Genomic DNA, 17,123 nt, shown 5'->3' with positions numbered 1-17,123 from the left:
TTCTTTAACTTGATTAACTGAACTTAAATTTATCATGAAACTTAGTACCTGATTAGTATCTTGCTTGTTTATGTTTGATTGTAGATAGATGGCTCATGCTTTTGTTCCGTTGAATTTTAATGCGTTCCTTGAGAAAGCAAAGTTGAAAGATGATGGTAGCAATTACACGGACTGGGTCCATAACTTGAGGATTATCCTCATTGCTGCACAGAAGAATTACGTCCTGGAAGCACCGCTGGGTGCCAGGCCTGCTGCAGGAGCAACGCCAGATGTTATGAACGCCTGGTAGAGCAAAGCTGATGACTACTCGATAGTTCAGTGTGCCATGCTTTACGGCTTAGAATCGGGACTTCAACGACGTTTTGAACTTCATGGAGCATATGAGATGTTCCAGGAGTTGAAGTTAATATTTCAAGCAAATGCCCGAATTGAGAGATATGAAGTCTCCAATAAGTTCTATAGCTGCAAGATGGAGGAGAACAGTTCTGTCAGTGAGCATATACTCAAAATGTATGGGTATAATAATCACTTGATTCAATTGGGAGTTAATCTTCCAGATGATAGCGTCATTGACATAATTCTTCAATCACTGCCACCAAGCTACAAGAGCTTCGTGATGAACTATAATATGCAAGGGATGAACAAGACTATTCCCGAGCTCTTCGCGATGCTGAAAGCTGCGGAGGTAGAAATCAAGAAGGAGCATCAAGTGTTGATGGTCAACAAGACCACTAGTTTCAAGAAGAAGGGCAAAGGGAAGAAGAAGGGGAACTTCAAAAAGAGCGGCAAGCAAGTTGCTGATCAAGAGAAGAAACCCAAACCTGGACCTAAGCTTTAAACTGAGTGCTTCTATTGCAAGCAGACTGGTCACTGGAAGCGGAACTGCCCCAAGTATTTGGCGGACAAGAAGGATGGCAAGGTGAACAAAGGTATATGTGATATACATGTTATTGATGTGTACCTTACTAATGCTCGCAGTAGCACCTGGGTATTTGATACTGGTTCTGTTGCTAATATTTGCAACTCGAAACAGGGACTACGGATCAAGCGAAGATTGGAAAAGGACGAGGTGACGATGCGCGTGGGAAACGGTTCCAAAGTCGATGTGATCGCAGTCGGCACGCTACCTCTACATTTACCTTCGGGATTAGTATTAGACCTAAATAATTGTTATTTGGTGCCAGCGTTAAGCATGAACATTATATTTGGATCTTGTTTGACGCGAGACGGTTATTCATTTAAATCAGAGAATAATGGTTGTTCTATTTATATGAGTAATATCTTTTATGGTCATGCACCCTTGAAGAGTGGTCTATTCTTGTTGGATCTCGATAGTAGTAACACACATATTCATAATGTTGAAGCCAAAAGATGCAGAGTTGATAATGATAGTGCAACTTATTTGTGGCACTGCCGTTTAGGTCATATCGGTGTAAAGCGCATGAAGAAACTCCATTCTGATGGACTTTTGGAACCACTTGATTATGAATCACTTCGTACTTGCGAACCGTGCCTCATAGGCAAGATGACCAAAATGCCGTTCTCCGGTACTATGGAGAGAGCAACAGATTTGTTGGAAATCATACATACAGATGTATGTGGTCCAATGAATATTGAGGCTCGTGGCGGATATCGTTATTTTCTCACCTTCACAGATGATTTAAGCAGATATGGGTATATCTACTTAATGAAACATAAGTCTGAAACATTTGAAAAGTTCAAAGAATTTCAGAGTGAAGTTGAAAATCATCGTAACAAGAAAATAAAGTTTCTACGATCTGATCGTGGAGGAGAATATTTGAGTTACGAGTTTGGTGTACATTTGAAAAATTGTGGAATAGTTTCGCAACTAACGCTACCCGGAACACCTCAGCGTAATGGTGTGTCCGAACGTCGTAATCGTACTTTACTGGATATGGTGTGATCTATGATGTCTCTTACTGATTTACCGCTATCGTTTTGGGGATACGCTCTAGAGACGGCCGCATTCACGTTAAATAGGGCACCATCAAAATCCGTTGAGACGACGTCTTATGAACTGTGGTTTGGCAAGAAACCAAAGTTGTCGTTTCTAAAAGTTTGGGGCTGCGATGCTTATGTGAAAAAGCTTCAACCTGATAAGCTCGAACCCAAATCGGAGAAATGTGTCTTCATAGGATATCCAAAGGAAACTATTGGATACACCTTCTATCACAGATCCGAAGGCAATACTTTTGTTGCTAAATTCAGAAACTTTCTGGAGAAGGAGTTTCTCTCGAAAGAAGTGAGTGGGAGGAAAGTAGAACTTGACGAGGTAACTGTACCTGCTCCCTTATTGGAAAGTAGTACATCACAGAAAACTGTTTCTGCGACACCTACACCAGTCAGTGAGGAAGATAATGATGATGATCATGAAACTTCAGAACAAGATACTACTGAACCTCGTAGATCAACCAGAGTAAGATCCGCACCAGAGTGGTATGGTAATCCTGTTCTGGAAGTCATGTTATTAGATCATGATGAACCTACGAACTATGAAGAAGCGATGGTGAGCCCAGATTCCGCAAAGTGGCTTGAAGCCATGAAATTTTAGATGGGATCCATGTATGAGAACAAAGTGTGGACTTTGGTTGACTTGCCCGATGATCGGCAAGCAATTGAGAATAAATGGATCTTCAAGAAGAAGACTGACGCTGACGGTAATATTACTGTCTACAAAGCTCGACTTGTCGCAAAAGGTTTTCGGCAAGTTCAAGGGATTGACTACGATGAGACCTTCTCACCCGTAGCGATGCTTAAGTCTGTCCGAATCATGTTAGCAATCGCCGCATTTTATGATTATGAAATTTGGCAGATGGATGTCAAAACTGCATTCCTGAATGGATTTCTGGAAGAAGAGTTGTATATGATGCAACCAGAAGGTTTTGTCAATCCAAAGGGAGCTAACAAAGTGTCCAAGCTCCAGCGATCCATTTATGGACTGGTGCAAGCCTCTCGGAGTTGGAATAAACATTTTTGATAGTGTGATCAAAGCATTTGGTTTTATACAGACTTTTGGAGAAGCCTGTATTTACAAGAAAGTGAGTGGGAGATCTGTAGCATTTCTGATATTATATGTGGATGACATATTGTTAATTGGAAATGATATAGAATTTCTGGATAGCATAAAGGGATACTTGAATAAGAGTTTTTCAATGAAAGACCTCGGTGAAGCTGCTTACATATTAGGCATTAAGATCTATAGAGATAGATCAAGACGCTTGATTGGACTTTCACAAACAACATACCTTGACAAAATTTTGAAAAAGTTCAAAATGGATCAAGCAAAGAAAGGATTCTTGCCTGTGTTACAAGGTGTGAAATTGAGTAAGACTCAATGCCCGACCACTGTAGAAGATAGAGAGAATATGAAAGATGTTCCCTATGCATCAGCAATAGGATCTATCATGTATGCAATGCTGTGTACCAGACCTGATGTGTGCCTTGCTATAAGTCTAGCAGGGAGGTACCAAAGTAATCCAGGAGTGGATCACTGGACAGCGGTCAAGAACATCCTGAAATACCTGAAAAGGACTAAGGATATGCTTCTCGTATATGGAGGTGACAAAGAGCTCATCGTAAAAGGTTACGTTGATGCAAGCTTTGACACTGATCCGGACGATTCTAAATCGCAAACCGGATACGTGTTTACATTAAACGGTGGAGCTGTCAGTTGGTGCAGTTCTAAACAAAGCGTCGTAGCGGGATCTACATGTGAAGCGGAGTACATAGCTGCTTCGGAAGCAGCAAACGAAGGAGTCTGGATGAAGGAGTTCATATCCGATCTAGGTGTCATAGCTAGTGCATCGGGACCAATGAAAATCTTTTGTTACAATACTGGTGCAATTGCCTTGGCAAAGGAATCCAGATTTCACAAGAGAACCAAGCACATCAAGAGACGCTTCAATTCCATCCGGGATCTAGTCCAGGTGGGAGACATAGAGATTTGCAAGATACATACGGATCTGAAAGTTGCAGACCCATTGACTAAGCCTCTTCCACGAGCAAAACATGATCAGCACCAAGGCTCCATGGGTGTTAGAATCATTATGGTGTAATCTAGATTATTGACTCTAGTGCAAGTGGGAGACTGAAGGAAATATGCCCTAGAGGCAATAATAAAGTTATTATTTATTTCCTTATAATCATGATAAATGTTTATTATTCATGCTAGAATTGTATTAACCGGAAACATAATACATGTGTGAATACATAGACAAACAAAGTGTCACTAGTATGCCTCTACTTGACTAGCTCGTTAATCAAAGATGGTTATGTTTCCTAACCATGAACAATGAGTTGTTATTTGATTAATGAGGTCACATCATTAGTTGAATGATCTAATAGACATGACCCATTCCATTAGCTTAGCACCCGATCGTTTAGTATGTTGCTATTGCTTTCTTCATGACTTATACATGTTCCTATAACTATGAGATTATGCAACTCCCGTTTGCCGGAGGAACACTTTGGGTGCTACCAAATGTCACAACGTAATTGGGTGATTATAAAGGAGCATTACAGGTGTCTCCAAAGGTAGATGTTGGGTTGGCGTATTTCGAGATTAGGTTTTGTCACTCCGATTGTCGGAGAGGTATCTCTGGGCCCTCTCGGTAATGCACATCACTTAAGCCTTGCAAGCATTGCAACTAAATGAGTTAGTTGCGGGATGATGTATTACAGAACGAGTAAAGAGACTTGCCGGTAACGAGATCGAACTAGGTATTGGAATACCGACGATCGAATCTCGGGCAAGTAACATACCGATGACAAAGGGAACAACGTATGTTGTTATGCGGTTTGACCGATAAAGATCTTCGTAGAATATGTAGGAGCCAATATGGGCATCCAGGTCCCGCTATTGGTTATTGACCGGAGACGTGTCTCGGTCATGTCTACATTGTTCTCGAACCCGTAGGGTCCGCACGCTTAAGGTTACGATGACAGTTATATTATGAGTTTATGCATTTTGATGTACCGAAGGTTGTTCGGAGTCCCGGATGTGATCACGGGCAGACGAGGAGTCTCGAAATGGTCAAGACATAAAGATTGATATATTGGAAGCCTATGTTTGGATATCGGAAGTGTTCCGGTTGAAATCGGGATTTTACCGGAGTACCGGGAAGGTTACCGGAACCCCCCGGGAGCTAAATGGGCCATGATGGGCCTTAGTGGAAAAGAGAAGAGGCAGCCCTACATGGGCTGTGCGCTCCCACTTCCCCTAGTCCTATTAGGACTAGGAGAGGTGGCCGTCCCCCTCTCTCTCTTTTCCCCCTCCGCGAATCCTATTCCAACTAGGATTGGGGGGGGGGGGGAATCCTACTCCTAGAGGGAGTAGGACTCTCCTGGCGCGCCTCCCATGGCCGGCCAGCCTCCCCCCTCTAGTCCTTTATATACTGAGGCAGAGACACGCTAGAAACACACAAGTTGATCCACGTGATCTATTCCTTAGCAGTGTGCGGTGCCCCCTGCCACCATATTCCTCGATAATACTGTAGCGGAGTTTAGGCGAAGCCCTGCTGCTGTAGTGCATCAAGATCGTCACCACGCCGTTGTGCTGACGGATCTCTTCCCCGACACTTTGCTGGATCGGAGTCCGGGGATTGTCATCGAGCTGAATGTGTGCTCGAACTCGGAGGTGTCGTAGTTTCGGTGCTTGATCGGTTGGATCGTGAAGACGTATGACTACTTCCTCTACGTTGTGTCAGCGCTTCCGCAGTCGGTCTGCGTTGGGTACGTAGACAACACTCTCCCCTCTCGTTGCTATGCATCACATGATCTTGCGTGTGCGTAGGAATTTTTTTGAAATTACTACGAAACCCAACATTACAGGCCGTAATGAGGGTATAAATGTCGACGAATCCATCCCAGAAATTGTTCCCACACCGAGTCACAACATTGACGAGTATTACCCAATTATGGTAGGTATGGGGCTTTTGTACATAACGTGCATTATCAAATAGTTCTTATTTGATCTTCTCATGTTGACCTACATTTGTGATATGTCACTCATCAGAACAAAAGTTAAGTAAGGGAAATTCAAATAGCAAGGCACCGGAACAAAGAAAGGCATCGGATGTACCTCTACCACCTCTTGTTGATCTACATCCCCAAGGAAGTCCAGGTATACCCTCTACCCGTCTTGTTGACCTTCATTCTGGTATAACACAACATTGCATATAACTTTCGCATTACAGGCCATAATGAGGGTATAAATGTCAACGAATCCATCCCAGAAATTGTTCTCGCACCGAGTCACAACATTGACGAGTATTACCCAATGACTCCAGGTATGGGGATTTTGTAAATAACATGCATTATCAAATGGGTTTTATTTGATCATTTCATCAATCATGCCTAACAGATTTGGACAAAAACAACAAACCAAAATAACCTACCATGTCAGTATTGCATATTAGTCCCTCTGGAGGGGTGATACTAGAACAGGACATCACAAATGACGATGACTTTAGACAGGCTTTACATATTTCAACCTTAAAAAGCTAAATGGTTTGAGCCATGCGTCCATCTGCACCATACTACTTTCCACGTATCTTAAAAAATAGGGTCTGTAGCTGGCTCCGACAAGTAACAAAATACTACTTTCTGTTCTGCTTATGGACTATAACGACGGACACCTACGCATTACATCTGTCATGTGCGCCACGTAGTGTCACTAATATTCATTTACTGCCTCTGATCCATGGATTGGATACTAAGTTCTGGAATTGGTAGGAAAGAAGTGGTAAATAACAAACATTCTGGAATTGGTAATAAAGAAGTGGTAAATAACAAGCACATAAAAGCATTCTAAAAGTTTTCCAAGATTTTACCAAGAAAATCTTGGTAAAATCTCCTTGCAATCCTATTAGCACGAAGAAATGCAGGACAGATGTAACATCCTGACTCCAATCTTTGTACTGTGAAGTATGTGATAAAACTTTGTGGTAACATGCTTGCAGAAAGGAACCTGTAGTAACTTGGGAAATGGACATTGGACTGCAAACTGTTCTAATCGCATAATGGCCGGCTAGAAACAAGATACATAGCTTCATCAGCTGATCGCATCAAAATATTGGCTTTTGCTGCATTTATCCGTCCCTCGTCAAGCATTGCCCAGTAACTGGCTTGCACACCTAAAGACAATATTTACAAAAAGGAAAAATAATCTTTGTTAACTGACCGCATTTAGTATGAAAAATATAGAGACAAGATAGAATTATGGACGTATGAAGCCAACTATTTAAGGGCAAAAAAGAAATGCAAACAAAAAGCCTGCCTGCCATTCAAAATACGCACTCGGCCATCCCTTAAATTCATGGTATGTATGTGATCATGATTGTCATCATGTGGATGTGCATGTTCATCTTCCAAGTTACTCAAGCCTGTGATATATTTCTTAACTGTAACCCGGTCAGCAGGACCAAGCTCCTCATCATCTTTGAGATCACCAAAAGCTTCTAATGTCTTGTTTAGCACTTCATGTCTAACATAATTCAACATGCGAAGCTGCAGTAGTAATCAGAATACAACTTTTATGCCGAACCTGAACAGAACATTACTATACTATATATATATTTAAGGGCAATCACATGTGAAACCATAAAGTACTGGTATTTCTGGAAGCAACATGGTATCAGTCACGCAAAACCTACTCCTCGGAGTTGCTGGATGAAGAAGTTTAACTAAAAATTGTAGTAAGCAAGGCTCACAACACCGTTGGGACTTACAAATAGGTTCAACTGAAAGAAAAATTAATCATTTTCATGCCATGGTTATATAAGATGCTAATCCACCAACCCTGAACTCATAGGCACATAAATAAAATATGTGTAACAATCACACCATATAATCTTCCTATTTACTAATTAATCTTAGGGAAATGAAAGAGGAGTTATAGTTCAAAAGATTTCTGATTAGCACACATAAACGCAAATTCTTTAACTCCAAGGTTAAAAAACCCACAGATGAAACCTGTAATTTGTAAATCTAACCTTTGTTACTAACAAGTTGTCCATAGCAAGTGCGTGCAGCCAAAATTGTGTGGTAGAACCATTCAATATTCTGACGTGAGAGGGAAATGGATAATGGAGGGTGTGAGAGAGAGGGAAGTGACCTAAAGAGTACAGACTTAGGGCTAGACTAACAGGGACAATATGATAGAAGGAGGTTTACATGGTAATATAAAAGGAGAGGGAGGAAGAACTGCAAAGAGCTGAACCAAATAAAGATCCATCTTAAACAAAAACATAGAATGGACAATGTCGCAATGGGACGCACCTTCCCTTCTTGTGCTTATGGGTGTTCATACTCATCTGTGAGCCTAAACACTAGCTTTTTTCTGTTCCTCTAGGTCCAAAATCTCCACATAACGATGTCTGCCTAAATGCCCATGGTCATGATGGTTTAGATTTTGCGCCAACGTCTACCCCAAGTGATTCCCAGACAACATCTCTACTCCTGAATGTCGCCAAGCTATCTACCAGAAATCATGATAAAGAATGCAGTAATAACTTGACAGAAGAACAAAGGGAGCGGAGAAACGCGCGAAGGCGAGAAAATTATCGGAAGAAAAAGGAAGAGAATACGATCAAGCTCCAAAGTGAAAAGCAGAATGTTTCTCGACCCCCTCTTGGCGATATCACCAATGTTCATCAGCCTTGCCATGAGATACCAGGTACGGATCTAGAATTTATACTTGGTATAATTGTAGCGTAAATTTGGTAATGGTAGTTATGGGGCAACGTGATAAAGAAAGCAACAATAACTGCACAGGCGATAAAAAGAAGTAGAAGAACATGCGGAGGCGAGCAGCTTATCCGAAGAAAAAAGATGAGACTGTGACCAACCTCCAAGATGAAACTCAGTGTGTTTCCCGACCCCCTCTTGATGATATAACAAGTGTTGATCAACCTTCCCATAGCATATCAGGTACATGTGTTTAATTTTTCATTTCATAAATTAAGTAATCGTTAGATAGAATGACCTCATTCTGCAGCTTTGTGCTTGCTGAACATGGATGATATGGTTATGTTTCAATTTATTGTTCAACCAGCCAACCCAACTAGCTCCAGCTATACATCCTTGTCACATGCTGATGCAACGTTGCCTGCTTCGAGTACTCCCATTGTTGGGTACATTGATGACAATGTACTGGCCGGGTGGCAACGTGAGAAAGAAGAACAAAAGGAGGAGAGAAACGCATGGAGACGAGAATCTTATCGGAAGAAAAAGGAAAAGGGTACGATCAACCTCCAAAAAGATAATCAAGTGCAGCGTGAGCGACGAAAGGAACAACGAAACAACAGGACCCCTGATGAGCAGGGGGAGTCAAGTGCGAAGAGAAAGGCAGACTATGCTAGAAGGAAAAACACCCTTTGTGCTGAATCGATCGCAATGCCACGTCCAGATCAAACTAGCACATTGTCCAACTCTCACGCTTTCAACCCTCACGCACATTGTCTGACTCTCACACTTCCAACCATCACGCAACAATCCGACAGTGAACAGATACATCGTGCTACAACCGTCAAGTCGGCCCCCACATACATTCGCAACACCGAAACCGATGGTAGATATGAAGGAAATATGCCCTAGAGGCAATAATAAAGTTATTATTTATTTCCTTATAATCATGATAAATGTTTATTATTCATGCTAGAATTGTATTAACCGGAAACATAATACATGTGTGAATACATAGACAAACAAAGTGTCACTAGTATGCCTCTACTTGACTAGCTCGTTAATCAAAGATGGTTATGTTTCCTAACCATGAACAATGAGTTGTTATTTGATTAACGAGGTCACATCATTAGTTGAATGATCTGATTGACATGACCCATTCCATTAGGTTAGCACCCGATCGTTTAGTATGTTGCTATTGCTTTCTTCATGACTTATACATGTTCCTATAACTATGAGATTATGCAACTCCCGTTTGCCGGAGGAACACTTTGGGTGCTACCAAACATCACAACGTAACTGGGTGATTATAAAGGAGCATTACAGGTGTCTCCAAAGGTAGATGTTGGTTTGGCGTATTTCGAGATTAGGTTTTGTCACTCCGATTGTCGGAGAGGTATCTCTGGGCCCTCTCGGTTATGCACATCACTTAAGCCTTGCAAGCATTGCAACTAAATGAGTTAGTTGCGGGATGATGTATTACAGAACGAGTAAAGAGACTTGCCGGTAACGAGATTGAACTAGGTATTGGAACCGACGATCGAATCTCGGGCAAGTAACATACCGATGACAAAGGGAACAACGTATGTTGTTATGCGGTCTGACCGATAAAGATCTTCGTAGAATATGTAGGAGCCAATATGGGCATCCAGGTCCCGCTATTGGTTATTGACCGGAGACGTGTCTCGGTCATGTCTGCATTGTTCTCGAACCCGTAGGGTCCGCACGCTTAAGGTTACGATGACAGTTATATTATGAGTTTATGCATTTTGATGTACCGAAGGTTGTTCGGAGTCCCGGATGTGATCACGGGCATGACGAGGAGTCTCGAAATGGTCGATACATAAAGATTGATATATTGGAAGCCTATGTTTGGATATCGGAAGTGTTCCGGGTGAAATCGGGATTTTACCGGAGTACCGGGAAGGTTACCAGAACCCCCGGGAGCTAAATGGGCCATGATGGGCCTTAGTGGAAAAGAGAAGAGGCAGCCCTACATGGGCTGTGCGCCTCCCCCTTCCCCTAGTCCTATTAGGACTAGGAGAGGTGGCCGGCCCCCTCTCTCTCTTTTCCCCCTCCGCGAATCCTATTCCAACTAGGATTGGGGGGGGGGGGGGAATCCTACTCCCAGAGGGAGTAGGACTCTCCTGGCGCGCCTCCTTTGGCCGGCCAGCCTCCCTCCCTCTAGTCCTTTATATACTGAGGCAGAGGCACCCCAGAAACACACAAGTTGATCCATGTGATCTATTCCTTAGCCGTGTGCAGTGCCCCCTGCCACCATATTCCTCGATAATACTGTAGCGGAGTTTAGGCGAAGCCCTGCTGCTGTAGTGCATCAAGATCGTCACCACGCCGTCGTGCTGACGGAACTCTTCCCCGACACTTTGCTGGATCGGAGTCCGGGGATCGTCATCGAGCTGAACGTGTGCTCGAACTCGGAGGTGCCGTAGTTTCGGTGCTTGATCGGTTGGATCGTGAAGACGTACAACTACTTCCTCTACGTTGTGTCAGCGGTTCCGCAGTCGGTCTGCGTTGGGTACGTAGACAACACTCTCCCCTCTCGTTGCTATGCATCACATGATCTTGCGTGTGCGTAGGAAATTTTTTGAAATTACTACGAAACCAAACAGTGGTATCAGAGCCTAGGTTATTTATGTTGATGTTATATGCACGAGTAGAACACAAGTGAGTTGTGGGCGATATAAGTCATACTGCCTACCAGCATGTCATTCTTTGGTTTGGCGGCATTGTTGGACGAGACGACCCGGACCAACATTACGCGTACGCTTACGCGAGACCGGTTCCCCCGACGTGCTTTGCACGTAGGTGGCTTGCGGGCGACTGTCTCTCCAACTTTAGTTGAACCAAGTATGGCTACGCCCGGTCCTTGCGAAGGTTAAACGGAGTCTATTTGACAAACTATCGTTGTGGTTTTGATGCGTAGGTGAGATTGGTTCTTGCTTAAGCCCGTAGCAGCCACGTAAAACTTGCAACAACAAAGTAGAGGACGTCTAACTTGTTTTTGCAGGGTATGTTGTGATGTGATATGGTCAAGACATGATGCTGAATTTTATTGTATGAGATGATCATGTTTTGTAACCGAGTTATCGGCAACTGGCAGGAGCCTTATGGTTGTCGTTTTATTGTATGCAATGAAATCGTGATTTAATGCTTTACTTTATTACTAAGCGGTAGTGATAGTCGTGGAAGCATAAGCTTGGCGAGACGACAACGATGCTACGATGGTGATCACGACGGTGCTTCGGAGATGGAGATCACAAGCACAAGATGATGATGGCCATATCATATCACTTATATTGATTGCATGTGATGTTTATCCTTTTATGCATCTTATCTTGCTTTGATTGACGGTAGCATTATAAGATGATCTCTCACTAAATTATCAAGAAGTGTTCTCCCTGAGTATGCACCGTTGCGAAAGTTCTTCGTGCTGAGACACCACGTGATGATCGGGTGTGATAGGTTCTACGTTCAAATACAACGGGTGCAAAACAGTTGCACATGCGGAATACTCAGGTTATACTTGACGAGCCAAGCATATACAGATATGGCCTCGGAACACGAAGACCGAAAGGTCGAGCGTGAATAATATAGTAGATATGATCAACATAACGATGTTCAGCATTGAAAACTACTCCATCTCACGTGATGATCGGTTATGGTTTAGTTGATTTGGATCACGTAATCACTTAGAGGATTAGAGGGATGTCTATCTAAGTGGGAGTTCTTTAACTTGATTAACTGAACTTAAATTTACCATGAAACTTAGTACCTGATTAGTATCTTGCTTGTTTATGTTTGATTGTAGATTGATGGCTCGTGCTGTTGTTCCGTTGAATTTTAATGCGTTCCTTGAGAAAGCAAAGTTGAAAGATGATGGTAGCAATTACACGGACTGGGTCCGTAACTTGAGGATTATCCTCATTGCTGCACAGAAGAATTACGTCCTGGAAGCACCGCTGGGTGCCAGGCCTGCTGCAGGAGCAACACCAGATGTTATGAACGTCTGGCAGAGCAAAGCTGATGACTACTCGGTAGTTCAGTGTGCCATGCTTTACGGCTTAGAATCGGGACTTCAACGACGTTTTGAACGTCATGGAGCATATGAGATGTTCCAGGAGTTGAAGTTAATATTTCAAGCAAATGCCTGAATTGAGAGATATGAAGTCTCCAATAAGTTCTATAGCTGCAAGATGGAGAACAGTTCTGTCAGTGAGCATATACTCAAAATGTCTGGGTATAATAATCACTTGATTCAATTGGGAGTTAATCTTCCAGATGATAGCGTCATTGACATAATTCTTCAATCACTGCCACCAAGCTATAAGAGCTTCGTGATGAACTATAATATGCAAGGGATGAACAAGACTATTCCCGAGCTCTTCGCGATGCTGAAAGCTGCGGAGGTAGAAATCAAGAAGGAGCATCAAGTGTTGATGGTCAACAAGACCACTAGTTTCAAGAAGAAGGGCAAAGGGAAGAAGAAGGGGAACTTCAAAAAGAGCGGCAAGCAAGTTGCTACTCAAGAGAAGAAACCCAAACCTGGACCTAAGACTGAAACTGAGTGCTTCTATTGCAAGCAGACTGGTCACTGGAAGCGGAACTGCCCCAAGTATTTGGCGGACAAGAAGGATGGCAAGGTGAACAAAGGTATATGTGATATACATGTTATTGATGTGTACCTTACTAATGCTCGTAGTAGCACCTGGGTATTTGATACTGGTTCTGTTGCTAATATTTGCAACTCGAAACAGGGACTACGGATCAAGCGAAGATTGGTTAAGGACGAGGTGACGATGCGCGTGGGAAATGGTTCCAAAGGTGATGTGATCGCAGTCGGCACGCTACCTCTACATCTACATTCGGGATTAGTATTAGACCTAAATAATTGTTATTTGGTGCCAGCGTTAAGCATGAACATTATATCTGGATCTTGTTTGATGCGAGACGATTATTCATTTAAATCAGAGAATAATGGTTGTTCTATTTATATGAGTAATATCTTTTATGGTCATGCACCCTTGAAGAGTGGTCTATTCTTGTTGGATCTCGATAGTAGTAACACACATATTCATAATGTTGAAGCCAAAAGATGCAGAGTTGATAATGATAGTGCAACTTATTTGTGGCACTGCCGTTTAGGTCATATCGGTGTAAAGCGCATGAAGAAACTCCATTCTGATGGACTTTTGGAACCACTTGATTATGAATCACTTGGTACTTGCGAACCGTGCCTCATAGGCAAGATGACCCAAACGCCGTTCTCCGGTACTATGGAGAGAGCAACAGATTTGTTGGAAATCATACATACAGATGTATGTGGTCCGATGAATATTGAGGCTCGTGGCGGATATCGTTATTTTCTCACCTTCACAGATGATTTAAGCAGATATGGGTATATCTACTTAATGAAACATAAGTCTGAAACATTTGAAAAGTTCAAAGAATTTCAGAGTGAAGTTGAAAATCGTCGTAACAAGAAAATAAAGTTTCTACGATCTGATCATGGAGGAGAATATTTGAGTTACGAGTTTGGTGTACATTTGAAAAATTGTGGAATAGTTTCGCAACTAACGCCACCCGGAACACCTCAGCGTAATGGTGTGTCCGAACGTCGTAATCGTACTTTACTGGATATGGTGCGATCTATGATGTCTCTTACTAATTTACCGCTATCGTTTTGGGGATACGCTCTAGAGACGGCCGCATTCACGTTAAATAGGGCACCATCAAAATCCTTTGAGACGACGCCTTATGAACTGTGGTTTGGCAAGAAACCAAAGTTGTTGTTACTAAAAGTTTGGGGCTGCGATGCTTATGTGAAAAAGCTTCAACCTGATAAGCTCGAACCCAAATCGGAGAAATGTGTCTTCATAGGATATCCAAAGGAAACTATTGGATACACCTTCTATCACAGATCCGAAGGCAAGACTTTTGTTGCTAAATTCGGAAACTTTCTGGAGAAGGAGTTTCTCTCGAAAGAAGTGAGTGGGAGGAAAGTAGAACTTGACGAGGTAACTGTACCTGCTCCCTTATTGGAAAGTAGTACATCACAGAAAACTGTTTCTGCGACACCTACACCAGTTAGTGAGGAAGATAATGATGATGATCATGAAACTTCAGAACAAGATACTACTGAACCTCGTAGATCAACTAGAGTAAGATCCGCACCAGAGTGGTACGGTAATCCTGTTCTGGAAGTCATGTTATTAGATCATGATGAACCTACGAACTATGAAGAAGCGATGGTGAGCCCAGATTCCGCAAAGTGGCTTGAAGCCATGAAATCTGAGATGGGATCCATGTATGAGAACAAAGTGTGGACTTTGATTGACTTGCCCGATGACCGGCAAGCAATTGAGAATAAATGGATCTTCAAGAAGAAGACTGACGCTGACGGTAATATTACTGTCTACAAAGCTCGACTTTTCGCAAAAGGTTTTCGGCAAGTTCAAGGGATTGACTACGATGAGACCTTCTCACCCGTAGCGATGCTTAAGTCTGTCCGAATCATGTTAGCAATTGCCGCATTTTATGATTATGAAATTTGGCAGATGGATGTCAAAACTGCATTCTTGAATGGATTTCTGGAAGAAGAGTTGTATATGATGCAACCAGAAGGTTTTGTCAATCCAAAGGGAGCTAACAAAGTGTGCAAGCTCCAGCGATCCATTTATGGACTGGTGCAAGCCTCTCGGAGTTGGAAAAAACGTTTTGATAGTGTGATCAAAGCATTTGGTTTTATACAGACTTTTGGAGAAGCCTGTATTTACAAGAAAGTGAGTGGGAGATCTGTAGCATTTCTGATATTATATGTGGATGACATATTGTTAATTGGAAATGATATAGAATTTCTGGATAGCATAAAGGGATACTTGAATAAGAGTTTTTCAATGAAAGACCTCGGTGAAGCTGCTTACATATTAGGCATTAAGATCTATAGAGATAGATCAAGACGCTTGATTGGACTTTCACAAACAACATACCTTGACAAAATTTTGAGAAAGTTCAAAATGGATCAAGCAAAGAAAGGATTCTTGCCTGTGTTACAAGGTGTGAAATTGAGTAAGACTCAATGCCCGACCACTGTAGAAGATAGAGAGAATATGAAAGATGTTCCCTATGCATCAGCAATAGGATCTATCATGTATGCAATGCTGTGTACCAGACCTGATGTGTGCCTTGCTATAAGTCTAACAGGGAGGTACCAAAGTAATCCAGGAGTGGATCACTGGACAGCGGTCAAGAACATCCTGAAATACCTGAAAAGGACTAAGGATATGCTTCTCGTATATGGAGGTGACAAAGAGCTCGTCGTAAAAGGTTACGTTGATGCAAGCTTTGACACTAATCCGGACGATTCTAAATCGCAAACCGGATACGTGTTTACATTAAACGGTGGAGCTGTCAGAGTGCAGTTCTAAACAAAGCGTCGTAGCGGGATCTACATGTGAAGTGGAGTACATAGCTGCTTCGGAAGCAGCAAACGAAGGAGTCTGGATGAAGGAGTTCATATCCGATCTAGGTGTCATACCTAGTGCATCGGGACCAATGAAAATCTTTTGTGACAATACTGGTGCAATTGCCTTGGCAAAGGAATCCAGATTTCACAAGAGAACCAAGTACATCAAGAGACGCTTCAATTCCATCCGGGATCTAGTCCAGGTGGGAGACATAGAGATTTGCAAGATACATACGGATCTGAATGTTGCAGACCCATTGACTAAGCCTCTTCCACGAGCAAAACATGATCAGCACCAAGGCTCCATGGGTGTTAGAATCATTATGGTGTAATCTAGATTATTGACTCTAGTGCAAGTGGGAGACTGAAGGAAATATGCCCTAGAGGCAATAATAAAGTTATTATTTATTTCCTTATAATCATGATAAATGTTTATTATTCATGCTAGAATTGTATTAACCGGAAACATAATACATGTGTGAATACATAGACAAACAAAGTGTCACTAGTATGCCTCTACTTGACTAGCTCGTTAATCAAAGATGGTTATGTTTCCTAACCATGAACAATGAGTTGTTATTTGATTAATGAGGTCAACTCATTAGTTGAATGATCTAATAGACATGACCCATTCCATTAGCTTAGCACCCGATCGTTTAGTATGTTGCTATTGCTTTCTTCATGACTTATACATGTTCCTATAACTATGAGATTATGCAACTCCCGTTTGCCGGAGGAACACTTTGGGTGCTACCAAACGTCACAACGTAACTGGGTGATTATAAAGGAGCATTACAGGTGTCTCCAAAGGTAGATGTTGGGTTGGCGTATTTCGAGATTAGGTTTTGTCACTCCGATTGTCGGAGAGGTATCTCTGGGCCCTCTCGGTAATGCACATCACTTAAGCCTTGCAAGCATTGCAACTAAATGAGTTAGT

General features: G+C 42.3%; 1 pseudogene; it reads right to left on the bottom strand.

The window, feature by feature from the left end:
* Positions 1-6,828: 6,828 nt before the first annotated feature.
* On the bottom strand, positions 6,829-7,650 carry LOC147988601 (sodium/hydrogen exchanger 8 pseudogene; annotated as a pseudogene).
* Between the last annotated feature and the right edge of the window lie 9,473 nt (positions 7,651-17,123).

Source organism: Triticum urartu, chromosome 1A (genome assembly GCF_056163025.1).
Source record: "Triticum urartu cultivar PI428250 chromosome 1A, HENAU_Tu73, whole genome shotgun sequence".
NCBI lineage: Eukaryota > Viridiplantae > Streptophyta > Magnoliopsida > Poales > Poaceae > Triticum > Triticum urartu.
Note: the sequence above shows the minus strand (reverse complement) of the source record. Positions and strands in the feature narration are given on the sequence as shown.